This window comes from Zeugodacus cucurbitae, chromosome 2 (genome assembly GCF_028554725.1).
Source record: "Zeugodacus cucurbitae isolate PBARC_wt_2022May chromosome 2, idZeuCucr1.2, whole genome shotgun sequence".
Taxonomy (NCBI): Eukaryota; Metazoa; Arthropoda; class Insecta; order Diptera; family Tephritidae; genus Zeugodacus; species Zeugodacus cucurbitae.
In genome coordinates, this window is record NC_071667.1 from 51,655,467 (window position 1) to 51,683,113 (window position 27,647).

The window sequence follows — 27,647 nt, forward strand, 5'->3', positions numbered from 1 at the left end:
TTACAGAAAAAATTGCAGAAAGATGCTGCACTCAGACTTTTTTACAAAATGGAAAATGGGCGTGGCATCGCCCACTTATGGGTCAAAAACAATATCTCAGGAACTACTCGACAGATTTCATTGAAATTCGGTATATAATATTTTCGTTGACACCCTGATGACACATGTGGAAAATGGATGAAATCGGTTAACAACCAAGACAAATTCCCATATAACTCAATTCTGAAGTCCATCTGATTCCTTCACTTTATAATATATATGTACATAAGGAACCAATGAAGATTGTGAAATAAAACTTTACACAAATACTGTATATGATCCGTGGCATCACTTGTGAAAAAATTGTCGAAATCGGACTATAACTTTTCAATACCCCGGATATCGAATATGAAGAACTCAGTGCCTTATGGTAATTTTTCACCGAAAATATCGGCAAATCTCTCAGATATCTTATTATAATTTAATTTAGATGAAGTATTTTTCTTCTAATAGTCTCTGTATCAGAAATGGTTAAAATCAGGTCATAACTTCCCCTAGCTCTCATATAGCAAATTATAGGATTTTCAAAAATACGATGGGCTTAATAGCTTATAAATCGGTTAATATATGAAATATCTTAGCCAAATTAAATGAGCATATAATCTTAGATATAATGTATGTTGGTGGGGAAAATGAGTAAGATCAGTTCAGGAATTACCTAACCCTATATACCATATATGATGATTTTCGTTTTTCTATTGGACTTTATACCGAATATATGGGTTAAATTGTGTGTTATCTTAATAAAAATATAGCATAAATTGCGAGAGTATAAAATGTTCGGTTACACCTGAACTTAGCCTTTCATTGCTGGTTGTAAATAGAAATTTGTAAATTGATAATTTTGGATACGGTGATTACAAAATTAGGCAGCAGACCTCTTACATAAGGGCTGTTCAAGATAAAAGTGATATATTTTTTTCAATATAAAACAATGTTTCTCCCGATCGTAACATCGGAATAGTGAAAACCTTTTATGAATATATAATGTAGGTTAATTTTGGGAACGATGATTACTGGATACATATATTTTCACAAATATACCGAACGGTATATTGAGAGCAAAAAATCAAAATTTTCCGAATCAGGAAATTTCATAAGAAGAATATTATTATAACTTATATTGGGTCAAGTTTTTATATTTTTGTAATAAAATATAGAATAAATAATTTTCATTTATAGAAATTACTCATTTAATTTTTTTTATTATTTCTTATTAATTTATGCTTTCAGTTTATTTGATTTTATTTTTCATTTTAAATCTTTTCGCAGACATTTGAAAAACAATAAAATCTACATTTAATAGCCAAAATGTTTTCCTCATGTAAAATATTCATAAATTTTATAAATTCGAACAGACACCTGTAACAATTTGATAAGCTAGAAGCTGTCTGGGCGCATTCAACAAGCATATCTGATTGCTAAACACGAATTTTCAATTTAATTGCGCATCTTCCAAGACAACTTGTCTTGATTACATCTGCCTCAACATTCATAAGCATATGTAAATATACTAATGTGTTCGAAGCGTTCATTCAAATCTACGGCATAAATTCTACTTCTGCTTCACTGATTTCAGTTGCTGGTGAGGCTAAACAAAGTTAAACATGTGTGTGTTTATTCTAAGAATAGCAAAATTTTTTCGAAAACTTAATATATTTTCAATTAGTTATTCAAGTGAAGTCCAACAAGTGCAACAAAAACTTGTTCATGGGTCAGTTGAACCAAAAGTGTTTTAATTAATTAATTAGCTACACTTCAATACATTTGAACTCAGCGCCGAAAAAGTTGAGGCATAACGCCAGCAGAAATTCAAATAAAAGCCGCAGCACAAACGGCCACTCGACCTTCAAGACTTACAAGCGGCGAACGGGGTGTGAGCGAACGCAGTGCGCAAAGCAAGCGTAGTGAAGTGCTGAGCGCTAGAGAGAGGGAGAGAGAGAGTGAGGGGTGGGGAGCTGTTATAATTTCATTTCAATTAAAACGCCATATCAGTATACAGCTAGCCAAGGCGCTGGCGATAAGATGGGCAGTCAGCCGTCATATATTAAAAGTATACAGAGATATCTCCACATATATAATATGTGTGAGTGTGTGTATGTTTGTATATTTGTAATTTAGTCTATAAAATACGACTTGCGCCAAGCAACAGAAACAACAACACATGAGTGCACATACAAGTATACATAAATATATACTTACATACACATACAGACAACTTGTATGGGCTTTATGGCATATAAATCGTTTAAAATTGATTATGCCGCCGAAAAGCAGCGAAATCAAAGAAATATTGAATACAAAAAAACTCAAAAAAAAAACCGACAAATGCAAACAAAGCATACAAATTATAGCAGGTAAACAAGAAGGCGCAAACAAAAGCGTAAAGCTTTAGTGAGCAGAACGAGTTAAAAATATTTAATGTTAAATTGTAATGCTTCATATCACTGCATACAACCACACACACATATACACTCGAATTTATTCACTTGTTTTGGATTTTGTTTTGGTTTTCTGGCGCACGTAAAGCGCTTAAATTAGCTACAATACTCACATATCTCATAACGCTCGGCGCGTCTAATAATCGGGCACAAAATAAAAAAGTAAATTTCATGCGCCAGAAAATAGACAAATAGGGGTCAGTAGACGCCACTGTGAAGCGATAAAAATTAGTCGCCGCTGCTCTTTTTTTTGTTATTTACATACACCTTTGTTACGAATTATATACGTGTACATGGGGGAAGACCAAAGTGCCTTTGATAGCGGTCAGTGGAACTTTTTGGCGTTTGTGATTAATTTTTAGTTTAAATTGTATTTCATAAACTAAGCATGTTCATAAATAACAATAAAGGCGCAAGTGTGAGCAATTGATAATTCATTTAATCGTTGGTTATTTATAGCATTCGCAGAGGAGAACGAAATGATATGGATTTTGGTAACAAAGAATTGTGCCCAATTTTGAACGTAATGCCTCAGTTGATAAAGAGATGGTGTCAACTTTTCTAAATAGTCTAACAATATATGCATACATACAGTAGCGTGCAAAAGTGAATTACCTGTCGTGTACTTATTTGATTTTTAACGAATTCAACATTTCTTTTGTTTTTAAATTTTTAACGAAATCGTATATTAAAAACAAAATAATTTGTGCAGTAAAATTAGTATATTAAGTCAGAGATCTTAGGTATATCTTCTACCAATTTCAATTCCAAATTTATTTGGAAATCGATATCGGCTAATCTTCGGCTAAAAGCAAATCAAATTTAAAGGTTGGCAAATATCTCCCTTTCGCCAAGCGGTCCAGTTGTTCGCTGTAGAATCGTCTGGCCATATGGAAGCAGCTCATAGTGGATGATTCCCTTCCAATCCCACCAAACACATAGCACAATCTTCCTGGCCGTCAATCCCGTCTTGGCCACTGTATTGGACGATTCACCGGCCTTCGACCACCACCGTTTTCGCCTGATATTGTATTATGTGATCCATCCGCTTAAAAAATTTGATCGGAATTCGTCATCACAGGTCTTCCCCGGCTGGCTTATCCATCACTTAAAATCAACTTAAAATTTCATAGATCCGCTAAATTACACAATACTTATATCCTCAATCAAAGATTACTCACTATTCTTCAAAATATATATTGGACAAATATAACCCTTGTTGCCACCTTGTTTGTTAATACATTTCTTATCAGTTGCTACTTCATTCATGTAGTCAAATGCTTGAGTTCATTTATTTGAATAATCATATTGTTGTTTTTGTTGTAGCGGCATAAAATATTCCCAAAATAATTCGAAAGAAAGTTGCCCATGAGTCATTGGCCGGATAAAAATTACGTAGAACCGACTGCCGTTGGAATAGAGGTTTGAATAAACATTATTCATAGCAGCACTCTAGATCTGTTTTGAAGACTTTTTCAATAGTAAAACAAATGTGAGGCAAATCAATATAATGGAAAACTGTAATGTGATAGGTGGCACGGTCCACGATTACTCTGGTGAGAATAATAGATGTAACTTAGCACTAATTGCTTTCAATTTAATTTAAATTAAAACAATAAATAATAAAGCAATTAGTTTATAATTGTATAACTTCGATGTGGGAATGAATTGTCTCTTATAAAATTATCAAATAATTTTAATTAAGTATATTTGAACACTAAACACTCTGAGTCAATTAACTTCTTAATTGTGTGTCAGTTAATTGAGCTGTTTTTTGTAAGTGGTGTAAGACAACTGAGAAGAATTCGCATTTGAAATAGTGTTCTGAGGCAGATGGATTTGATTTGAATGCTGAAACCCACCAAATTCGCCAGTTTTGTATTATATTTAAATAATAAATAAATCTCTGCATTAAAGTTGGTTAGTATAGAATTGTCGGGTTTGACTTAGTGGAACATCAAATCAAATTAATCGCATTCACTTCTGAAAGCTAAATTAATTAAAGGACATCTTATAAGAAGACTGCATACTTCTAAATTGGATACTATTTAATACTAAACTTATAGTAATTTCTTTCTACTTAAGCCAATCAGTATTATTTTTATACAAACCTTTTACGAATTGTTTAATGCCATCCTAGATGATTCAATTAGAAGTTACTGAAAGAAAGAAAAATATTTTACTCAATAAAAGTATGTATTTACACAAATAAGTGAAAATCAAAGTAAATACTTAATTATTATTAAAATTCTAGATTGTCATAACAAAATCATATTTTAAATATTTTCGCTTTAATATAGGCTTAATAGCTCGATAATTGACCATAATTATGTATGCATTTTAAATTATAATTATTGACTTTTGTATTACTCACATTATCCGTTAATTGCCACCATGCAAAAGCGCTCTTGAGTGTCAAAACTTAACGGGTACTTCAGCTAGTCAAATAGGTACTTAGCGACAAGTACTGTTAATTGATAAAAATCGATTGGGCAATACTATTAAACACCTTTGGACAATAAAACTATATGCAAGCAATAGATAGCAGACAAGTGCACTTATTTCGCAATTATTATTGTTATATTTTAAAGAAAAAACTAAAAACTGACAACAACAATAGGAGAAATCAGAAATTGATTTTTAGTAATTATTATAATAATATTTTCATACACATACCATTTGAACTTTTCAATTATTTATCAATACAACAGTTGCAATCATGCCGTACACAGCGCCAGTCACGTTTATCTAATTTAAATTCATCATATTTGCATTTATGCAAACAATTGCGTTTATAAATAGCCACTAGTCCCGTAGTGCAGTGTGTCAATAATTATTTAATTATCAATTTGCCATTATAAATATTAATCACCTATATAAATATGTCAAATTATTATTATTTATTTACACAATTAAAAGGTGTGAACTCGGCAGTAGTAATATTATGAATTTAAATTGCAAATTTTTTGCATTTGAAATACATTGACAATACAAACTTGCACACGAACATAGCTATTCGAGAGAAATTTTGCAGTTCAACATTAAATTTTATTAATATTACTATGAATAAAAATATATTGCAACAGTGTTGTGCAGTCCATAATGCAGGTATTGTGTAAGTGGAAATTCCGAAATAAAAGGTTTATTTTTTGATGAAGAAACTGTCATTTCAAATATGTCCCATAAAATAAGAGAAAATCTCAATAGTTGTGTCGCATTGTTTCGTAAATTGGTAAAGTTAGGATCACATAGTCACCATGACTGCTTTTAAGCCTTTTCAATTTTGAAATTATTTTTCCTAGCCTTAAAATGTCCGCACAGAAACTAGCAATCCAGTGCTAAATCGGATGATCTTTACTTAAATGTCCTGATTCATAGCACACTACAAACTCTACCTTATTTCTCAGAATTTTTTTCTGCCCATCCATAACTTAAGAGTGTTTGTAGAGCAGTCCCTCTCTATCTATGCTTTATCGCTTTTAAGAAAGCGTTCGACTCAGCTGTACACAGTAGTCGCGTAAGGTGTGAAAACATTTTAAACAACGGCACACAAGTTCGGACTGGTGTCAGGCAGGGATACATGCTATCTCTGATTTCAATCTGGTATTGGATGTGGTGATGCGTCAATCGTTTTGGGCAAATAAAGAAATATCTTGGGGTTTAAGTTTTAGTGGAACAGTTATAGATATGAAGGCGAAAACGAGGGAAAGCACCCAACACCTGGAGGCGAGAACTCGAAGCAAAGGCACAGAATATAGGTTATTATTGTAAAGAATTTAAATTCCTGGTTTTTAATTAAAATAATTATAATATGCTTATTGAAGCCCTATGTTACATCCAGGAACTATGGGAATATATGTACACATATAAATATATATAACACAACATCAGTTCTAGACATAATAAAAAAAATTTACAAGCAGTACTAAAACGTCATATTATTGCCATATTTATCGTAATAATTCTTCAAATAACAATTACTGCGAAAAAGCAAGAAGTAGTCGCCATTGGCAATTATACAACATCTAGCCTGTTGAGAGGTCTCAGTATTTGCACTCATTAAGCCAATGGTCTTCATGGCTAGTATGTGATGTGCAAGGAATATAAACGCCTCTACCACAACTCACGAAGTACATCCACTGAGTAAATCAACTTCGGTACAATTGTCTGTAGGGCCAACTATTGCCCCGGTGTAGAGTCTGAATAACACTTACATCTCTACAAACGTAACATATACATTGGATTCAATTCAATGACACTAACTTCTTCATCTGTTTAGTAAAAAACTTTCTAGAGTTTTAACTAGTGCATACATTTTGTGTATCAGTTGGTTTTAGTTTTCTTAGTAGGGATTCCAATTAGGTTGCAAGTTATAATTAACTCTTGAGGAAAACTATCGTCATATAAAGTAAAATTTATCTTCAATGTACTTTTATTTTATCTTATAAAACTACATATAACAGTGTATAACACTCCGGTCAGTATCGGATCAAAACAGTTTTCTAGGAGATTGAGTCATAAGGAAATATATATATTTTCTTAAACTATATTTCGAAAAATGCTTGACCAATTTTTGAGAATTTGTTATGATTGTATGTGGTTGAAATTTTAAGATTTTGGGAAGTTAAGCAAATATACATATATAAATCCATCTCGTGGAAAAAATTGGTTTGGCTCAATACGTGCAAAAATAAATATAAATAATAAAAACTAATTTATAGGCGTTTTTGCATACCAGAATGTTTGTAAAACGAACTCGACTCTAGAACAAAAATTATTTTCACTTTAGTCAAAAAAATCAATAAAATAATCAATTGGATTTATAGTGGAAATTACTGCTCGCATTGCAGCGCTCAAATGGGATCAACAATAATTAAATAAAATGTCCGATCATTAGCCCCTAATGGACATAACTGTATAAAACAATAGTCGGCATTGAACTTGCAAGCATTTATAAATTGAATTGTCATAGCAAACGCAAAAAGCGATTAACACGCGAATGCACACGCTAATCGAACGAAGCTCACTATTGCGAGCGCATAAAAAACTGTCATTTGCATATGCACACTTAGTAATATCTTAATGGAAGCAGTTTAATTTTATTACAAAAACACAAAAGCAAAAGCAAACAAACGCATAATACTCGTATTTCTGAATGGCATTGTGTGTGAGCACACTTCCACGTTGTAGCCAGCCGCCAGCGCCCAGCCACAAAACACTTGAGTTCCCAGCTGCAGTGTGCAACAAAGCGGCGCCAGCGACCACATAGCCAAAGGCAATTAAACAACAACTAAACATGTTGTTCTACATACTACACTAACAACTGTTATAACAATTGGCGGTTATTCGTATTTGTGTGCAAGAAAAATCCAATGGGGAAATGGCAATAGCAATTGTAAACGCTTGTGTGTTAGAATTTAAGTGTATCTGCGGTGAAATGAGAACTAAAGTGTATAGCATTCCATGCAATGCAATGCAAAAAGCCCACACAAAACACGCTGAGTGAAAACAAATAAGCTAACAAACAATTAGTGGAAATGAAAGCTGAACTAGTGCATAGTCATAGCGATGCTGTTTCACTGTCTGTGAGTATGCATATGTGTGTATGCGACGAGCAACTGTTGCTGACTGCAGATAATTACGCGCGGCTGTGGCGGCTTCCACTGACATTTGATCCCGCAAACACATCGTTAATGAATGCCCGTCACACTCGCTCCGCGGCAAGTCGCGTCTCCGCCACTAACGGTACAATTCATACCCTTCACACATACCTACAAAGAGCGCAAAGTGCAGAGCATTTAATGGCATCGTGACCAAGGGAACTGTAAAACGAAAATGTGGTCGGAGGAGCTCAGTAGTTGTGATTCCCAGGCGGGAGGGTAAGGTGGTGAGGGTGCTGGGTATGATTTCTAAGTGCACACTTAATTTAGATGCGATTAATATTACATAAGAAATCTACAATCCCTGTTTGCTAGTTCTACACAAACAACTATATACAGCAATGTTTGTACCAGGGTAGAAAAGACGTTAAGAACAACATTCGTATTGTAATCGTTGAGTAGAATGTCACCTATTGCTCTTACTATCATTAGAGTACATTTATATATTTATTAACTATATAAGAACGTTGACCACAACACGTTCGGGGTGGGATAGCTATCGAGAACTGAAGAGGGAAGCGAGACGCATTTGCAGACGTGAGCATGAAAAGCTTGAAAAGCTGGCCGACATGGGTAATGTTCGAAAATTTTATGAAAAGATGAGGCGGTTTATAGAAGGTTTCAAGAAGCATTATCATGCAGGGACCGAGCATACTGGGATTATGGAAGGAACACTTCTCCGACGTGCTCAATGGCGGTGAAAGTACAACACCTGGAGATGGCGATCCCGATTCCCCAATCGATGACGATGGAATAGATATTCCATTACCCGACCATGAAGAAATTCGAATAGCAATTACCCGCTTGAAGAACAATAAGACGGCGGGGGCCGATGGACTACCGGCCGAGCTATTCTAATACGACGAAGAACTGATAAGGTGCATGCATCATATTCTTTGTAGAATATGGTCTGAAGAAAGCATGCCTCACGAATAAAATCTTAGTGTGCTCTGCCCAATCCATAAAAAGGGAGATCCCACAATATATATATGTGTCGAGCGTATTGTGTGAAAGACTAAAGCCCACTGTCAACGAACTGATCATAGCTTAGTTTAAACCTAGAAAATCCACCATGGACCAGATATTCACCACATTTTCATCGATTTTAAAGCTGCTTTCGACAGCACGAAAAGAAGTTGCCTGAAGGAAGCGAAGCGTATGCGTCTGGTGGTGAATGACGACAATTTTTGCGCAAGATTGCGCATAAAAAGACAGCGGCTACACTGCAGTACCCGCTGGTGGAAGCCGAGGAAGAGGGAGACCTCCACTCCGATGGAAGGACCAGGTGGAGAGGGACCTTTCTTCACTTGGTATTACGAATTGGCGCCAAACTGAAAGAAAGAGGTATACGTGGCGCGCTGTTTTGGACTCGGCTATAACCGCGTAAGCGATGTCTACGCCAGTCAAGAAGAAGAATGGGACAAACTAATATCCTTTTCGGTTTTAGTTTTGGTAATCATTGGAAAATTAAGGATTTAATTCCATAATTATTTTGGTGTTTAAAAAGCCATGTCTCTATAAATCTTTAATTAGTTTTTGCCCAAAGCTATTCTCCATTTTAGTAGCATAATCCCACTCAGTGTTCAACAAAGAGTTAACTTCTAATATTTTAACACCAAAGTTCACACGAACACATATACAACATAACCGTAGTACGGATATTAGTGTTAAACCTCAGATTACGTGCCACATGGCGCCTAAACTTACGTCCACGCTAAACCCCAGCTAATTATGCACACTACAAATATTAACTGGCGAAACTAATTTGTTGCGGTTTTCCCAAAGCGGAAATGTCACAACTTACATAGTAAATGACTGCTTCTGATTATAACTGTATAAAGGCCAATACACACACACTTACAAGCATACATACATACATATGTACATACTAATTGGTTAAGCATATGTTAACATAGTTATTATTATTTTGGAAAATATTTCGTCATTCATAATTTGAAAATAGTACGGCAACCACCGGTGGCCGGAAGAATGCGACGAATGTCAACTTAGTTGGCTTTCAACACTAATTACAGCACATTAATCACAATTCGCACGATACCCAGCCGTTAAGCGTAGCGAGCCACATTTGCACGCACATTGATCAACTAATTGGCGTGACAAACGGCGCGCACAGAAAAACGCGCGCATAAATACACCGATAAGGCGCTGACTTTGTAGTGTTGTCTGACTGGTGTGAAAATGAATTACTTGGTTGGTCGCCAATAATGTCAGCTCTGCATTTGTATGGCGCGAGTGTGGGTGTCGGTAGAAACTAGGGCATAAAAATAATATTCAAAAGATATTACCATTTCAACAGCATTTGAGTGTCAAGCAGGTATTAAGTAATAACAAAAGTGGAATGTAGTGAGTCGATTTAAGGGGCTTTAAAATGTTTGATGCAGTGGGGGCGTGTGTACAAAAGGTAGACGGATGATATTTAGGCGATGGTTATGAGCTCTTATCGCTATGTTTTGACTAAATAATATTGAAATTAATTATGGTATTAAAATTATATGGTTTATTGTACTCAGCGACATTTTTTGGTTCTATATAGAATAAATAATAATTTGACTGTATTTTAACTATAGTATTGCCGGATGGGACTATAAGCGAAATTTTTGTTTTAAAATCAAATTTAGTTCTATACAAAAGACACATAATATAAAAGGAAAAAACATAATATTATGTATGGAACTAGAATACTTTTGCATGGCCACCACGGGAAGGCTTGAATAAGTCGAGAGGCTCCAATTTTCGACAGTTTTCAAACATAACTCGATATTCGTACGAAGTTCATTAATCGTCGCTGACTTGTTGGTATAGACCATAGACCTGACGGGAAATAGTCTAACGGCGTCAAATCACACGAACGATGTGGTCAATTAACTGGGCTATTTCTTGAGATAACACGTTTACAAAACTTGGTTTTCATATATCGATTGTAACATTCGCTGTGTAGCTTGCCCTTTTGGAACCACATATTTTCCTAGTCCATATCATCCAATTCGGACCAAAGATATTCAGTTATTTTAGTATTGAGCAGTCGGCGGTAACGATTCCCATTCACAGTAACGTGCCTGTCTTGATCATCACGAAAGCAGTACGGCCCAAAGACGCTGCCGGCCCATAAACCGCACCCAACCGCATTTTTTTTTTTATGCAATGGTGACTCATGGTGTACGTGTGGATTGCTGACTGAGCAATAAATAACGCATATTTTGTTTATTGACGAAGCCATTCAGCCAGAAATGTCCCTCGTCTCTGATGATTATTTTTCTATGAAAAAGCGGATAATTTTCAAATTGTTCCTCAGCCCAATTTAGGAACATACGAATATTCCGGTGTCAAGCGGCTTCAGTTCCTGCGTCAATTTGATCTTGTAAGGATGTAGGCCAATATATTTTCGCAAAATCCGCCACAACGACGTCACAGCGATGCCCAACGCTTGAGAAATGCGTGTGTGTGACTTGATGCTCTAGCGGCAGCTATATTCTCGTTGTCTCAATAGAACGGGAACATTTTGGACTGTGCCCGTGGACTAAAATTTTTCCACTAGACGCTCAATTTTTGATCTGACAGAACGATTATGACAATAATTAATTGGACGTAGCGCTCTTAAATTTGAGGCCACCGACTCCGAATTTCGGTAGTAAATTATAATAATTTCGACACGTTGTTGGGTCGTATATCTTTCCTTGCACTATGGTTTTGATGTTTCCATGATCACTTTTATTTATAAAAAGGCGTATATCTAAGATAATCTTTAGATATGTAAAATTAAGCAACAATATTTAACAGGAAAGAGCAAAGAGGGAATAAAAGAGAAAATAATATAAAATATATGTATTCACAGATGAAAAATATTCTGATAAAAATTTATGTATATGCAATTCGAGGATATTTTACCAATATTTTAATATGTTTTCTTTTTTGGTTAAAAAAAATTGTTTCTTATAATAATCAGCATTTATCAATAGTCAAATATTTTTTTTTTTTTTTTAATTTTCTCATTTTATAGCAATTTATCCTAACAAAAATTTCAAAAGCCACAAATTAATATTAACGCTGAACTCCAATCCTCACACAAGTGGAATACTCAATAAATTGGCAAGCTGACTTACAAAAATATATGTAAATGTGGCCACATATACAGCTTACACCCATTAAAACAACACTATCACATGTATTTTATTAACGTGTTCGAGTAAATTTATTGCAAATATTTACATTAAGTAAGATAAATTATTTATGCAATAAATGTTGACGTTAATTGCACCATTTTAATCAATTAATGATGTTAATTACGCTGCATATGCGAATTTTTGTGGCTGGTAGGGCGAAACAAAGCGAAACCGCCAACAAATGCCCGCATATGGTTGTATATCAAATAAAAAATAATAATTGCGCATACGCAGTGGTGGCCTATGTCAGTAAATCAATAGGCATTACAGCGCAATTGTGGGCATGCTGAGTGTGTATGTTTTTATAAATGCTAACGAAATGATAAACGTTTTTGCACCGTTATAATTGCAAATATTACAACAATAATTGACAATAATTTGATTTATGCAATTTTGCAGGTGAAATGCAAAGAGCGCCTGAGTTGGTATGGAGGAAGCTAACGCTATCGAAAAAACGTTTACTCACGATATGTCGGAAACAGTGATATATGCTTTTTCTTTAAAATCGTTAAAGCAAAAAGAGTAACAGCAACAAAGAAATAATAATAACCGTAATGACAGCATTACAAGCAAAAAAAATGTATATTCCCACTAACTAGAACAGTTTCGGCTCTATTCCGGTGTATTTGTTAAATGCAGATGCTCGTGAAAGCTTAAAAAAATTTCTAGGTTTCTTGGGCTAATTATTCACTAAAATTTAAAAAAAAAAATCTTAAGATGTATATCGTCTTTCGCCATCGAATCAGATCTATGAATTCAACTTCTAACTCTTTGTTCCAAAAATTACTGAGATGACATTACTGACTTATTCTAAATCTGTGGGTGGTGATTTTTTGTTTTCTAACTTCACTTTTAGATGGCTAAAATATATGTAAGAATTCATTAGTTGTGTAAAACTTCTTGTCTGCCTTCTTTATCTCTCACACAAGCGACGAAGAATATTCTGAAAATTGTCCGAGTGAAGTGGCGAATTTACAAGTTCCCTGAAACAAAACATATTATCGTTCGTATCTCTCAACAGGAGCTATAGAGAAGTTATAAAGTAGGGGCTCAGCATATAAATTCCTAAGCAGAATATGATATTAATGGAAGGCACTATGGAAAGGCACTATGATTTATATTAAGAACAATTCAATAATTATAATAAAAGTTGATGAGCTCAGTCTTATATGTATCTGACACATAAGATCAAGTACTTTTCTTCTAATTAATTTGGGAGTTCAGTGTAAAAAGATTAAGGATTTTTGAGAAACATTATAAATATGAGAACCAATTGAGAAACTATCTATCACTGCTCATGAGGAACTAATACTAAGCAGTAATGCAATAGTCCAATCTGAAAACATAAGTGAATAAGTGTTCTATTATTATTATTTTATTTTCTTTAATTTTTTATTTTTTCCCCAAAATTTTAGTTTGAAAAAGAAAACTAAAAAGTTTCAAAAATATGGCTAAGGAATCTCAAGATTTCTAGAACAAATAATGATGATATCAGTCTTCCAAAAAAGATTAGCAGCTGAAGTATTCATGTTAGAAGTGTTCTTTTAATTATTTCATCTAAACTAGCTTTCGAAAAATAGTGCCGCTTCAGTGAATATTAGTCAAAAACATGTTTCGTATAATATTATATTTGATAAATTTACAAGCACTGGTAAGTTAATATTTTCTTCACTTCTTTATCATAAAATAGCAAAGAAAGCTGGTTAGAATATACAAAATTTCTCCCACTTCTGTCCACCAGAAACAAGTGAAAATGTTGATATCTGTGCTAAACAAAGTTGCGCTAAGACGCAAGCACATCTATCTCCCCACAAGCATACAACCATGTACATAAATATTGCATGATAATCATTAACTGCATTTTGTGGCAAGAAACTGTTGTACAAAAGTAGCTGTAATGAGTTGCCGCATGCCTTCTCATGAGCATGACAATGAAAGCAGCAGCATCAATGGCACGTTTTGATAGCGAAATGCCACTGACTGCTCCACACTTCACCCCACTAATGTGTGACACGAGTAAGCCACGCTATTGACGCGTTATTAATGACAGTCATAATGTCGTGATGCTCTCGGTCTGTGGTCCTTTTTGGCATAATGACGCAATAGCTACAACGTGCACGCAAACACACGAGCACACATACATACAAGTACTAAAGGACATTCATTTTCACTGTTTCACTTTTTCATTGTCACACCGGTATCAGTCTGTGGCTCGAAAATATATTAAGAGCCAACAGACACGCACACACACCCACCTTCCAGTGAGTTAGTACGTATTAGGAGGGCACACTAATGCCGGGTGATGCTGCCAAGCGTCGCATCAAGTTAGAGTCGATAAACGTATGCATCAGCCATAATTATGGTTATCATGTTGTTGTATGGCGCTCAGACTCTGGACTATACAAACGCACACACACTCACCTCCCCACATTTTCACCAAGTGTTTGTGAGAAGATAATAGATTGCCACCAGCTGCACATATCGTCCAAATAACGGTAAAGCATCTACTTAAGTGCAGTGAGACGGATTGATGAACGCTGGTGATAATAATGAGTTGTCCAGTGTCGAGTTGATGAGAACGTGTTGGAGCATAATGCTTATGCTGTACTATTCTTATTATTTTCGCACGCAATCTTTCTTGAGGTGCTTAATTTGTTTCATAAACGAGGATTACTCAATTTCACACAGGATTACTCAATTTCATACATATACACAGAAAATTTTCTGAAACAAGCTAAGAATCCAATGTAGCAAATAGCTGTTAAAAATACAAAGTTGAATATATAAAGCTATTCCTAGTCGCTTTGAAACTTTACGCGTTGAGAGATTTTAATAAAGCTGACATTGGCATGGCTTATGTCAGGTTTTGTTTTGAAACTCGATCTCATAGATTCACTTTAAAAAATGATTCCACAGATTGACAATATCTTTGCTATACCATCAGGTAAATATTATACAGAAAAGGCATCGTCCTGAGCTACTCAGAGTAAATGTTAAAACAGAGTTTTTGAATCAACATCCACCTTTATAATCTGCTACAGACGACTGACCTTTTGTGTGCTCATAATCTTTATGTACTATATTACTATTTTCAGCATTACAAACAGAAGAATGGCAGTAAGAGAATAACAAAATACTCAAAGGGAAAATGGATATGAATAAAACTGTGCTTACATTCTCGCAAGAATATCTAAGAACTTCGATCCGTCTTTTGAGATTTTTTATCGCATTACATTTCAGGAACTATTTGAAATGATTTCATATATTATAATTTCAACGATTTTTCAACGGTATTTTAATACTAAAGTTGTACACCACTTTATCCAGCATAGACGACATTTCCTGTCTTTTATTTGCCGAATTTTCGTTTCCAATTGACGTGTCGTAGTGGGGTTTTCAGTATAGATCGAAAAGTCATTACAGACTAATTTTATGTTACCAATTTTTAGGCCCATATAGTTTATTCGAGCGTAGAGCTGGAACTATTTAACTCTTAAATGATTTATATTGATTTGTGAATCACCAAAAAGTCTCAGACCATTTCTCTGTAGCTTTTAGGATTGACCGTGACATTGGACCCATCTTTGGTTCTAAAAATAACCTATAATACTTTCGACATGTAAACCTCAACAGACAGTAATAAAGTAAAGTACGAATGAGGGACCCTTCACTTCAACAAAGACGTACACATCAATCCAGAAATCTCGCACAACCTTTTAGGAAAGTGCATCCAATATAACCCAAGGTATAATATGATACGGTTCTTACCGAATAAAGTATTAGGTCTACAACTTTGCTTCCGCCGTTTTCCAATAGATGTCTCTAGGGTCAAGCACTGGTCGATTAAATCGATTTTTTTATATCGATTTTGGACATTTGTGTCAACATTAACCCAACAAAATATTTGTAGAGATCTGTTTGCATCCCAAACTTATTCTCAACTGAAAATGTCACTTTTTGAGCCGAATTCTCGACATTTTCAGGAAATTTTGCTTTTCTTTTTTAATTCTAAGAAAAGTGCGGCTGAGGCTCATCGACATTTGTAACCGTTTTTTATACAAAAAAAAACTTAAATTTATAAAAAAAACGGCGGAACCAAAGTTGTAGACCTAATAACATACATATACTGGTCAGCAATTTTGTCGAAATTTAATTATGTTCTAAACTTATCGCTTACCATAAAATTTGACGACACTAACTACCTTACTACTACGAGCCTTTAATCTATTTTCACTTTTATGTAACTTTTTTTATGAGATCCAATTTAAAAAACATATGTATAAGGCACATTAAATTGATCAACTCTATAATACCAGTAAAGAGGCTCATCTACTTGAGAACCACTTTGCTTTCTACTGGGTTATTGACATATTGTATGTCCATATTGTAAGACTGGGTTTGTTTGCGAACTCAATCTGTGGGCTACACATTTTCACCATTCGTTGTGGCAGCGAGTGATAGCATATGGCCACTGCGGTTACACTTGACAGCTGCATATTGAAAAGGTGTGTCCGCAGAACATGGATACCGCTATATATAGCCATGTGCAGAAGTACATAAATCTGTACGTATTTATCAACTTCATACATTGGCAGCATCTGGCTTCCAGCATGATAGTACTTCACGAGCGTGATTTATACACGTACATATATATGTATGTTTATGAACGTCAAATATATGCGTGTAAGGATGTATAATCATAATGAGCAACATCATTAATAACTTTCAAATGCAGACAATGTGTGTGGTATTTTAAAATCCAGGAAAGAAACTACAAATGTGACACTAGCATGTAGACGTCATTAAAAACTAGTTTGAGCTAAAAAAAGCTGATGACGTACGAAAAAGGGTGTTGTCACACACAAGCAAGGTTTATCAGCACTTTTATGCAAAACAGAAGTTTGAGAGTTGTGATACCAGTAGTAACCCTTTTTGGGGAAATGGGTTATACCATTTTTTTGAATATGAAATAATTTATAATTAGGGTTCATTTTAGAATGGAATTAAGAGTTAACCTTTAAGAATGACATACTCCAAGCACATATAATTCTATTGAAACGTCAACTGATTTAACTTTTTCGGTTGTTATGTGGTGGATTTCAACTAAAGTTAAGCATATACCATAATAAAAAGGGCTAAAGAAACTTCTATTAAGTAAGGCTAGTTAGAGTCCTGAAATCATATAAAAGTACACAAAATTCTAGATCTTCTTTTCCATCGATTTTACCGTCAGATATTTTATTAAGACTGAATCATATCGATAATACTTTGATCTTATCTGACCAGATCTAAATTGGTTCTAAAATTGTTTACACCTTCAATGTGATTAAACTTCACTGCGTCTACAATCAAGCCAGCACTACAATAGTGACTTCTTTCCTTACTTAATGACAATTTAAATTATTCTTATTAACTAAGTAAGAGCTTACGTGCTGCATACGAAGTAGAAAAAAAACCTTTACAAAATCAAGCTCACAAAAATGTATCCCACACAATTCTCCTTTCATTATTCTTATTTTATGCACCGCCCTTCTCCATATTTTCGTCATTTTGCTCGTTTTTTTGACGTTAAATCGCGCCAATTTGTGTGTACGTGCAGCTACATATCACTGTTGTGTAGTCATCCGCTTCGGCTTACTGCTCTTGTCTTGACAACCTTTTTATGCAGTTAACTTGGAATTTAATTTACATCCTTTTAGCAATTTTTTCTTTGCAGTTTTAATTACTTTGAAGTACAAACACATTAATTTAAATGAATGAATGCATGAGTTGGCGAAAAAGTTTGCTGGGATAATTTAATGAAGCGGAAAATATATACAAAGACAGAAAATTTGTTGGTGGAAAATATTTTTATATTAAAATCAGATTTAAATATTAAAAAAAAAAATTATACATAAATCGCAATTTAACAAATCACGGCATTAAATCTTTTGTATATAAACAAAGATATGTTTTAACAAAAACAAATTGCTATGAATTATTTATAGTAATCTGCTTGGCTATTAGTAAAATGATGTGCAAAAATTGCATTTCCGATTCATACTTTTCCATTAAATAAATTTTATAGAATTTTTTTTTCCAAAAATGTAAAATTAATATTTCACACACACAAGTAGACATGTATTTTACAAGCGTTAAAAAATTAATTTAAATTAGCTTGTTCACAATAAAATCATATTTAAAACTTTATAATATTTGGCACCTGATCTACCCTTATATATATACTTACAAAAATACACACGAATATACTCACCTACCCATAAACTTCAGCCAAATAAAAATTTAAAGCACTCCATCAAATATTTACACATAGACAAAAGAAACTTAAGCAGTCTCCGGCGACATTTTCTACTCGCTTTAGCTAAGTATACAAGTAAACTCCCACGCACATAATTACACTTTCCAATATGTATGTGTGTCGTCCAACAAGCTGATTGCGTATACGCCCAGGTGGCTTATGCGCAACACTGCAGCTTACATTGCTCATTAACCAAAACTAATTAACAAAGCTAATTTGCTTAATGCTCACTTAGCGTAACGAAAGTTCTGCCGCCAGTAATGCTGCACGCTAAATCACTGGACCACCTCCCTGCTTAGCCGTCACCAAGATGGTATTAGTAGAAACACACACACCTACTCAACTGCGCTTTCGATTGCAAGCACGCTTATACACAGCTAAGTTTGATGTATTTAAATAAGATTATGGCTGCTTTACGCTCACGCGCCGCTTGACAAACTTGCAGGAGGTAAGAAGTATTTCGTGTACTAAACACTTCGTGTAGAAAACCAGCTATGAAAAAAAAACAACGTGGTTAAGATTAGACTGCACGAAAATCCCAAAAGCCGCAGCGCCAATAAGTCAAACGCGCAAAACACAAATTTAATGCGACAAGTGGTGGCGTCTGTTGTGGTTTGTTGGTTAGAAGAATTTTAGGCTGTCAAAGTGGTGTTCGAGGAACTTTCTAGGAACGAAGTGTATATGTGGTTTGACCCCAGCTGAAGTATTTACGAATAAGAGTTTTCCGCTATTTAAGCATGTGGTTGTGGTAATGGAATAACCTCAAATTCAAAAGAAGACCTCGTTTCGTATTATAAGCAACTGGTATATATTCTTGTAGAAATAAAATATATAGACATTGGCTGTACTTGAAATTATTCAGCTAAAGCAATTAGCGTCTGATTCAAATTAATTGTACCTATAAAGCAACCTGCATTTTTCAAGTCAGAATCAACCTGATATTTTAGACAAGGAGACAAAAGAATGGGCTGTACCAAAAACCGTAAAGTCAAAATCTATAACGTGCGTAATCATATCATTTAATGCAGTATTTTGAAATGTTCTTTCCTTTCAAGTTGTAGGAAATATGATAACTTCTTATTTCATGGATACATGGATGGATTTAGTCTTAGTACAAATAACCAAATCACGCAGTTTTAATATACCCAAGCGCAAATCTTTCATTCAGTGGATGAATCGAATTTAGCTCTTCTCAGGAAATAAACTGTTGTGCTATTTTCATTTATGGTTCTTCATCTCCCGTTTTCATTCAAAAAAACATTTTTCTCACTTTACGAAAATATCTGTCACAACTCCCCTTCTTAAAACAAGTATCAGATTTTAAGATAAGAATGATCGTTCACTATACCTAAATCATTTAATACTTATTACAAATCGGTTAGCGCCTTGCCTTCCTAATTTACTTGGGTTTAATCCTTTTGGAGCAAATGCGATTAATACTTTTCATAAACTGGATCTGCCTACTCTTCAACATTCTCTTCTACAAAGGACCTGCCCTTAATTCTATCACAAATTCTAAATTTTATAATAATACTACTAACAGATTCACATAAGTCCAACTCTTCTTTCTCTTTAGCATTATAAATATAACACAAATTTTCCATTCATTGATCTACATCAATTTAGATCTACATTAAATTGTGGACTTTACGACTTCAATACAATTAAATCAACAACTGACCAGATATTCACCATGCGTCAAATCTTGGAAAAGAACCGAGAAAAGAGGATCGACACACACCACCTCTTTGTCGATTTTAAAGCTGCTTTCGACAGCACGAAAAGGAGTTGCCTAAGACGCTATGTCTGAATTTTGTTCCCTCCGAGCCGTTCGGTACCAAACGAGGTTTCAGACAAGGTGACTCACTATCGTGTGACTTCTTTAACCTGATGCTGGAAAAAATTATACGAGCTGCAGAGCTAAATAGAAAATTCCCGTCTTGATGTATGGTGGAGAATCTTGGACGATGTCAACATCAGATGAGACGAGTTATACGATGACTTTGACAAAGTTCAGCGAATAAAAAGACAGCGGCTACGCTGGCTAGGTCATGTTGTCGGAATGCATGAAAACACTCCAGCTCTGAAAGTGTTCGATGCAGTACCCGCGGAAGGAAGCCGCGGAAGGGGAAGGCCTCTACTCCGTTGGAGGGACCAGGTGGAGAGCGACCTGGGTACACTTGGGATCTCCAACTGGCGACGAACTGCGAGTGAGTGGCGCGCTATCATCGATTCGGCTATAACCGGCTAACGGTTTCCACGATAATGTTGACTCATAAAAAAGGTATCAAACAACGGAAATGAAAAGAAAAGTAAAAAAAAGTACGACTTGTACACATAAATTCTAAATATCTTCGATTAGTATATAACATACCACAAAACTGGCAGAATAACAATCGAGAGCTTGCACATTTTATAGCCAAAATTGTACAAAATTTGGCGTATGTACAAATTAAAAAAAAAAACAATAAGGTCGAGTTCTTCTACTATCAAAATCATCATATTACAAAGTATATTCGAGTAGTATTTAACAGACGGGAGTAATGTATTTTCGCGGTGAAAATATGTCATTTAGTAGATAAGTCTCCTAAGGTGTAGTTCGTAGTATATGCCGGTAAGGACAAATATTAGTTTTGACATAAATCGATGAGGTTTCTCTTGAGAATATATTTAATAATATTTCAGAAACTTAAAAGTGAATTAGTGTATCTACGAACTACAATTGTATATACATATGTAATTCGTTTCTTCAAGAAATATTTTTCATACAGATTATTAGATGATTATTCCTAGCAATCAATTAAGTGATGTTAAAACAATACTTTCCAACAAAATCATTCGAAAGTATATAGCGGTCATTAGATTTAGACCAATTCTTTTCAACGCATAACATGAGGTGATATGCCAATTTATATACTAGGCGACAACCCAGTGTAAATTATTCCAATGTAATACGTTTGATATAAGTAAAACCTATAAGTATATTGAACAGGTCTACATGGTTAGAGAAGCTGTAAATAGGATACATTTTGATTGCGCTGTGTCTTATAGAAATTATGCACAATATATTTACGACAACGAAGCCTTGTCACATTTCGGAAAAAAATTATGTTTATATTATCTATGGAGCAACATATCTATTAACACAAACCGAAATCGTAAAATTTTAATTATTACTACATTTTCGTCGATGAAATTCCAAGAGATCTCAATTTAACAAGTCTCATTAAATCGAAAATTCACAGCAACTACATGTGTTTATTATGAGAATTTGTTTACACCATATAAAATATATAAATGTACTACAATATAACTACATTTACGTATATTGTGGATCTATCTAAGTACATATTTTGCAAAAGTAATCACTTCAATGTCAAAAAAGTTAAAACTTAGTTTCAGTTCATATGTCAATTATTTTCATATAAAAACGCGTTTGTTTAAATTTATTTACTTTCATGAACACAAAACTCACACGCATACATACCCACCAAAATAAACATATTTACTCAAATCAGCCCTAAATCTACTTCACTCGGTGTGAGGTGTTTCTACTTAAGCTCCGGGTCTTGCTCCAACGTTTGCTGGCATGTAAATATTTTTAAATTTCTGTTTGCCTTTCATTTGATTGCGCTTGACATTTTGTTTATATTTCATTAATTATGTTTCCTTAAGCCCTTTCGGCTTAACACGTTAATTTTCGCATTAAATCCCTTTTCGCGCTGCTCAGGCAGTATGCCAACAACAACAACTTTGTACTAAATATTTTATTTACATTGCGCTTTGATACTTTTTATACACTCCACCTACTTTGTATGTACATACACTTATATATAAATGTGTGCTTGGAACAACAACATAAAATAGACAGTGTGTGGCCTATTAGCTAAATTAAAGAGTAAAGTAAAATGTATAAATTGGATCTTTGGAAAAGTTCAGTTTTTTCCTTTAAAGAGCTCAGAGGCCTTATTACTAAGGTGATATCACTTTGTGACTGCTCCAAATATAATCAATTATTTTAAGGACTGAAATTACATAATTACTGAGTAGTCTTTAATGCAATTCACAGAATCAATATTTTAATATATGGCATTAGAGAAATATTTGCTGTTATTCCAATGTTCATAAAGACCACAAGAACGGTGAAAGTCATTATATAAAGTATATGAGGCCTGAGTTAATTCCTGGACCAATTCCTCTCATTTTCGCTACCAATCTACATTATATCCAAGATTATACGCTCACTTAATTTTGCTTAAATACCTCACATATTAACCGACATATTCTATACGATATATATAAATCCCACCTGTTGTCTCAAAACCCTAATATTAGGATATGCGAGAGGTTATGACCCGATTTTGCCCATATTTGGCACAAATATTCTTTATTAGACGACAGATTCCCTCTGAAATTATATAAAATATCTGAAAGATTCACCAATATGCTCGGTTTATTATCCATTGGCACTGGCGTCTTCGTATTCGATAACTGGGGCCTTGAAAAGTTATAGTCCGATGTCTAAAATTTTTAAATGAACCATGCCCCACCGCCAATGCATTATTTTCGCAAATTTTTTCCGATATCGTTGCTGATGTCGTTGGTTCTTGAGTAAAGTTTATATAGACTTCATAAATGTGTAATATGGGTAGTAGGCGTGATTATAAAGGGTGATTTTTTAAGAGCTTGATAACTTTTTTAAAAAAAAAACGCATAAAATTTGCAAAATCTCATCGGTTCTTTATTTGAAACGTTAGATTGGTTCATGACATTTACTTTTTGAAGATAATTTCATTTAAATGTTGACCGCGGCTGCGTCTTAGGTGGTCCATTCGGAAAGTCCAATTTTGGGCAACTTTTTCGAGCATTTCGGCCGGAATAGCCCGAATTTCTTCGGAAATGTTGTCTTCCAAAGCTGGAATAGTTGCTGGCTTATTTCTGTAGACTTTAGACTTGACGTAGCCCCACAAAAAATAGTCTAAAGGCGTTAAATCGCATGATCTTGGTGGCCAACTTACGGGTCCATTTCTTGAGATGAATTGTTCTCCGAAGTTTTCCCTCAAAATGGCCATAGAATCGCGAGCTGTGTGGCATGTAGCGCCATCTTGTTGAAACCACATGTCAACCAAGTTCAGTTCTTCCATTTTTGGCAACAAAAAGTTTGTTAGCATCGAACGATAGCGATCGCCATTCACCGTAACGTTGCGTCCAACAGCATCTTTGAAAAAATACGGTCCAATGATTCCACCAGCGTACAAACCACACCAAACAGTGCATTTTTCGGGATGCATGGGCAGTTCTTGAACGGCTTCTGGTTGCTCTTCACCCCAAATGCGGCAATTTTGCTTATTTACGTAGCCATTCAACCAGAAATGAGCCTCATCGCTGAACAAAATTTGTCGATAAAAAAGCGGATTTTCTGCCAACTTTTCTAGGGCCCATTCACTGAAAATTCGACGTTGTGGCAGATCGTTCGGCTTCAGTTCTTGCACGAGCTGTATTTTATACGGTTTTACACCAAGATCTTTGCGTAAAATCTTCCATGTGGTCGAATAACACAAACCCAATTGCTGCGAACGGCGACGAATCGACATTTCACGGTCTTCAGCCACACTCTCAGAAACAGACGCAATATTCTCTTCTGTACGCACTGTACGCATTCGTGTGGTTGGTTTAATGTCCAATAAAGTAAACTGAGTGCGAAACTTGGTCACAATCGCATTAATTGTTTGCTCACTTGGTCGATTATGTAGACCATAAATCGGACGTAAAGCGCGAAACACATTTCGAACCGAACACTGATTTTGGTAATAAAATTCAATGATTTGCAAGCGTTGCTCGTTAGTAAGTCTATTCATGATGAAATGTCAAAGCATACTGAGCATCTTTCTCTTTGACACCATGTCTGAAATCCCACGTGATCTGTCAAATACTAATGCATGAAAATCCTAACCTCAAAAAAATCACCCGTTACTTTGATATACCTTATGAAACTATTAGTTTCAAATGACGGTGAGCCGACGCAAAGCTTGGTCGAGCCAAGACAATAAGATTATGTATTTGGTAGGATTGTCAAGGAATTATCTACTATGAGCTGCTTTCCTAGGCCAACATTTTAACTTGGACCTGTACAGTCAACAATTGCTCCGTCTGAAGGAGCAATCGCCCAGAAATGGTTAGCTTAGACCAATAGGATAGAGGTTCTGTTTCATCAGGACAACTCCAAGTCAGGAACTTGGTTGGGAACTTCTTCGAACTTCTTCGCACTAATTCGATTCAAAAAATAAATCGAGAGTATCGGTTTATGGCCTAGAGGAATAAGGATTTCTATGAATTATTATAATGAAATCAAATTGGCAATATATTATCGAATAAAAAGGTGAATATTTGACCTAAATCGGACTATTGTAACAATGCTAAATAAAATCTTCATCTCAATGGAAACATAATGGATTTATTTTACTACACCTATTATTTTAAGCTCCATACTACCAAAAACCTTTACAACGCAACTCCCAAACGAAAAACCAATTAAAACTAAACTGATCACCAACTTTGCTTGTGGATTTAGACTTCTGTTGCTTGCTTACTTTAATTTTCTGTTCTCATATTTCGCTATTTTTGCCACTCCTGTTTTTACTGTTTTTGCTGCTTTGCGTGAAACCTAACCAAATGTTTATCCTTTCTTTGAAAACGCACACAACTAACGGAGTTCTTTTGCAACTCTAGCTGACTCATCCCACCGCTGTCATCTAATCTTAACAAGTTTTTGCTTTTATCCCACACAACACTTGCTCAGCGGAGTCGACTTTTTGAGCGAGTTCCCTTTCACTTATCACTTTTTTTCTTCTTTCATTCCGATTTACATTTCCCTGTAGATATGCAAATTTGCATGTGTGTATGTGTGTGGAATGTGTTTGCATGTGTGCGTGCGTTATAAGCTGCGCTGGCAGTTAAAGGACTTCAGCTACAACCAATGAATTTCCGTTTCCTCTTCTATGTATTTTTTTCACACATTTTCCTGGAGTTTTTACTTTTTGTTTTTCTGAATTTTTTATGCTTTCTCTTATTTGTGTGTTTGTGTGTGTTTTTGTTCTCTTCGTTACCTATTTCGGTTAACTATACGCTTGTTAGAAGCAGTTTATTTTTACACCGAGTCCGATTCCAGTTTGTTGAATTGCATTGCATTGTTTGTTTTTGTTGTCTCATATATCCTTTGTTATTCGCTGGTTTGCTTGTTTGTAATTTTTTTTTTTTGCATTTTCCTTCACTTTCGCTCACCTTCAACGCCGTTGTTTGGCTGATAACAACGGGTTCTCTAACTCGTTCCATATCCGATTTGCTTGTTTTCTTTCTATTGTCATTCGCTTGTTGTTTTTGTTACTTTTTCTGACATACGCACACTTGGATAACGTTACACTAGTTATTCACACAACATCCAGTCAATCGCACAAAAATAAGAAAAAAGACGGCAAGTAAGCCCATTTAATCTACCCAACAGTCTCAGCTTCCACATCGACCGTCCTTCAGTTCATTTCCCTTTTCATATTTGTTGCGTCTTCAATTTCTCCTCTGCTTTGCGCTACTCATATTTTTTCACACAACTGTTTCTCTGCTTAGTTTGGTTCCATCGTTTTTGTTGTTGCTGTTGCACTCACCTAGATTTTTGTGTTTTTTCGCATTGCTCCTCCGTAATTGTGTCAAAAGGATTAAATGTCACTCATACGTCCCGATACCTTTGTGGGCATTAATCGATTTTCACAGGCAATGAATGAGCTTTTATATGCCTGTGATTTCGTCGTCAAATGAATTTGATATTATAACACTTAACTAGCGTATCCAATGGGTGCATGAGCACTTGTTGAGATGCTTGGCTTTGTGTGCGCATTTTGTATTTTTTTTTTTTTTTCAAAATTACCCTTTACATTTTATCACTAATATTTTTTGCTGCTCAATTACGGCTTATTTGCTAAAGCAGCGTTGAAATTGCGACTTAAGTGGTTTAAATGGTAAACAAAGGCGTGAAAGGTTAAGTGAAATAGGTGAATACTAAACGAATCTTAAAAAGGTGAATAAAAGTTTGATACCGAAGGCATCTCCTGTGTCTATTAAAAAAATATTTCAACTGTTATTGAAAGAGCATACGGAGTGCATGAATGAGATCTTATTGGTTCTGAGGTCGGATTTGTCTCTAACTTTTATGAGTAGAGGCTCCGAAGCATGAATATATTTTTGCATATGTCGCCTATAGGTCGATCTGTTTGAAAATCCAGCCGTATGTTCTTTAGGTGCCTTGGACATTTTTGGAAAAAAAATGTCTCACAACAAGTATAGGACACCTATCCCCAATCGCTAAGAGAAAGTTGATCATCTGTGTCATAAACTAATAAATGGGCAGTGAAAGAAGAACCCTTAATTTGAATGTATTTATATGTGTATAGCTTTTAAGTTAAATTACCACTATTTTGTGTCTGTATTTTGGGATTATTTGATCGAACGCGTGATTAAACGTCTCGATGCTGTAAACGCAGTTGATGCCAAATACTGGATTATTCAGGAATACCAAGCAGGTTTCAGAAAACAGTCAAATACGATTCCCCACAGATGTTATCTTCAACGACCACTCATCTGAAAGCCTTCCCCAAAGCGAATCTAAAAACAGATAGAATTTATTGTATCTGTATCTCATCTCGAAAGAATTATTTCTCGCTTTCTCTCAGTAGTCAAATTGTTTGCATATCCTTACCATACGTACACTGGACCCTTCAATTTCATGGGAATTGTTTTGATGCTGGTCGAATGGCTTTGTAGTTCTTGTAAATTTAGTTTAAAGTATGTCAGTTTCACATAATCTGTCTACCAGAGATGTATAACACCAGGAAATAACTCCTGTACAGTGGTCCGGTCTAACACTCTATGGCTCTGTGAACTTGGTTTATTTTTGCGCAAACGGAATTTTGAAATTCGGATGATGATGCCGGTACTCTGGAAAAACATAACGTAATGGCCCCCAGTTTATTTTACCGCC

At 34.9% G+C, this 27,647-nt stretch overlaps 1 protein-coding gene across 2 annotated transcripts in view; it reads right to left on the minus strand.

Moving 5' to 3' along the window:
• Window positions 1-27,647, minus strand: part of LOC105214247 (5-hydroxytryptamine receptor 1) — a 143,421-nt gene that overhangs the window by 105,818 nt on the left and 9,956 nt on the right. For both annotated transcript variants that reach the window (XM_029041668.2, XM_029041666.2), the window contains exon 2: window positions 4,592-4,639. The gene's annotated coding sequence lies outside the window, so the exon portion shown is untranslated. The remainder of the gene's footprint in view (window positions 1-4,591; window positions 4,640-27,647) is intronic.